This window comes from Rattus norvegicus, chromosome 7, assembly GCF_021556685.1.
Source record: "Rattus norvegicus strain SHRSP/BbbUtx chromosome 7, alternate assembly SHRSP_T2T, whole genome shotgun sequence".
NCBI lineage: Eukaryota > Metazoa > Chordata > Mammalia > Rodentia > Muridae > Rattus > Rattus norvegicus.
Window position 1 is genome coordinate 58304009 of NC_141540.1, and position 3405 is coordinate 58307413.

General features: G+C 37.7%; 1 pseudogene; it reads left to right on the forward strand.

Moving 5' to 3' along the window:
• The first annotated feature begins 2990 nt into the window (after window positions 1–2990).
• LOC148004677 (U2 spliceosomal RNA) lies at window positions 2991–3162 on the forward strand (annotated as a pseudogene).
• Window positions 3163–3405: the final 243 nt, after the last annotated feature.

Here is a 3405-nt window from a genome sequence, read left to right on the forward strand (position 1 = left end):
ATAACACTCGAAATGTATATAAGAAATACTCAAGTTAATAAAAAAAAAAAAAAAAGAATCAGTTGCTCAAATCAGACTTGTCTTCAGTTTCCTGGGAATTCTAGATGATCGTACTTAGAAAGTCATTCTTAGTGTGAATAACTTTTGAGATGGAGAATTGGTTTAAGATTAGGGTAGTGGGGTTTAGTGATGGATACATACATGCTAGTAGATAAAAAGAAATCCATTTACATTGATGTCTCTTTCCCTCCTCCTCATCCTCCATTTGAGTCAGCCTTCATCTTGTTTAACATCTGGACGCAGTATGCGAAGTAGGTTTCTGCTGTAATTAGAAGCACCACCCTCACCCAATTACCTGCTCAGAAATCTGCAGACCAGGAGAGCCAGTGTCGTAGCTATGTCTGTGGTGGAATCTCTGTAAGGTGTTTCTTTTGGAGTCACATGATCTTGTGATGAGTGTGGCGCTTCACGGTCTCATAGAGGGCCATCTGAAGCTTAGTAATTAAACAAAATAATGGGTCTGGTATTTAACATGGGTTGGCAGGTTAAGCCACAAACAATAGTGCAATTGTGCTTCTTTCCCTTGATGCCATAGAATGTTGAATGTAATGAACATAATCAAAGAAAACATTTATGTTGCCTCATAATGTCCTATAGTCATTCCATGCCCACTCAGCTCTATTGCATTGGGCCTAAGTTAAGGTGGAGAATTAGCATCTGGAAGCCCATGATTCTGCAAACCTGGTCACATCATGATGGATAAGGGGAAAGACAGAGGAAATAGAAGATACATGCTCCTTCAAAAGCATGTCTTCTGTAACCTATTGCTCCAACTAGTTCTCATTTCTAATGTATTTATACTACATTAAAATAGTGCCACTAACTGAGGAGCAAGAATTGAGCTCCAGGCATTTTTGAAGACAGTTCAGATCTAAACGACAAAAATATAACCACAAACAAAACTACAAAATTTTAACACATGGTAGGCAGCATAAAGTTAATGTTTCCTTGTTGCAGAATCTGTGGTAAAACAGATAGCTATCCATAAGGACACAAGAGATCAACTGTCAACACAGGAAACTCTTTTTTTTTTTTAATTTTTTTAAATCTTTATTAACTTGAGTATTTATTTACATTTCGATTGTTATTCCCCTTCCCGGTTTCCTAGCAAACATCCCCCTCATCCTTCCCTCTCCCCTTCTATATGGGTGTTCCCCTCCCCATCCTCCCCCCTTTACCGCCCTCCCCCCAACAATCACGTTCACTGGGGGTTCAGTCTTGGCAGGACCAAGGGCTTCCCCTTCCACTGGTGCTCTTACTAGGCTGTTCATTGCTACCTATGAGGTTAGAGTCCAGGGTCAGTCCATGTATAGTCTTTGGGTAGTGGCTTAGTCCCTGGAAGCTCTGGTTGGTTGGCATTGTTGTTCATATGGGGTCTCGAGCCCCTTCAAGCTCTTTCAGTCCTTTCTCTGATTCCTTCAACGGGGGTCCGGTTCTCAGTTCAGTGGTTTGCTGCTGGCATTCGCCTATGTATTTGCTGTATTCTGGCTGTGTCTCTCAGGAGAGATCTACATCCAGCTCCTGTCTGCCTGCACTTCTTTGCTTCATCCATCTTATCTAATTGGGTGGCTGTATATGTGTGGGCCACATGTGGGGCAGGCTCTGAATGGGTGTTCCTTCTGCCTCTGTTGTAAACTTTGCCTCCCTTATTAAAAATATTATACAATTTTATTCAATTAAATATGATCATTTACCTTATAATTCCATTTAAAAACATTTACCTTCATTTACTATTTAATTGAACATGAGGCAAACTCAATTTATGGAGTAGTGATTCTTATGTTGTTGTAATATAAATATTGCATGTGATATTCATCAAATTATTATACATTTCACAATTTTTAATTTATGAATGATGAATTTATATTACACCAATTAAACAATGCTATAAAATTCTATAAAACTACTTCTTGATCCCTTAGGTAGATGCATCAATGAAGAATGTAATGCATGAATCTCGATTAAATAAAAAGTAATAAAAATTTTATTGTGATATAATTTTATTAAATATAAATTTCTCTAAGGCTACAATGTTCATTATCACTTAATTGTGGGGTTTTATTTGGAGAAAACATTACATTTTAACCCACAGAATAAATGCACATATGAGGAAAGTACTCTGAATTATTAAAACTTAATTTTAATAGTTAAATTACATAATAACAGACAAAATATTTATAGATCAAATAGCTTATCATATTACCTGGAAAGTGAGTGATGTCACATCAAAAGCATAGTTTAAAGTGGTTCGAAGATGTAATGCCAGGTTACAGAAGCAACAATCATTCGGTGAGATTCCACTCAACAGCATATATATTTGAGAGACCAGGAGATAGGGTTTGTTAAAAAGCTTTCATTCACAAGCTCCATCATGAGTAAAATTAAAAGGCTTTATTGCCTTCATTAGTTTTCTTCTCCCCAAACCTCGTGAACTTTCTTCCCATATCATCCATCAGCATCATCCTTGGAGGAAAGGTCATGAATCCCATCTTTCACTCAGGCACACGGGGCATTAACATCGAACATACAATGTTAGGTATCATATATAATAATTAGGTTTGTAATTATGTTCATATATTTCCTCGTAGATGTCTTCAGGCACCAGCTATTCTTCTACTTCAAGGAATTGCAGAGGAAACTGTTCCTATGGTTACAAGGAGGAATGCAGTGTGAATATGGTTCAGGATTATCAAGCGGATAAGAAACAAAACTGGAATCACGAGACAGGCCAAGAAAGTCAGCCTGCCCATTTGTGTTTCTCAAATACTTTAATACTGAGATTGTGTTCTTTTATAAGTTCCAAAATGCCAGTGGGATATTTAACATGACAAATCAATTAGTTTTCTGACTGTTAAGTATATTAAATGATACAGCTAATGCTATGATAAAATGTATTACATGATAAAATGTGTTTTTAGAAAACAAAGAACATCGCTTCTCGGCCTTTTGGCTAAGATCAAGTGTAGAAAACAAAGAACACAAAGATAAGGGTAAAGAGGTTTCTTACCTATATTTTTCTTACTTTAAAAATTGGGTATTTTTAAAACACCCCATTTACATGTCAAATGTTATCCCTTTTCCGGTTTCCTTTCCATAAATCTCATATCCTATACCCCTCCCCCTTCTTCTATGAGGGGGTTTCTGAACCCATACTCCCACCCCTTCCTGCTTCCCTGCCCTGTCATTCCCCTACCTCATACCTCACACCAGTCAGAATGACTAAGATAAAAACCTCAGGTGACAGCAGATGCTGGCGAGGATGTGGAGAAAGAGGAACACTCCTCCATTGTTGGTGGGATTGCAGACTGGTACAACCATTCTGGAAATCAGTCTGGAGGATCCTCA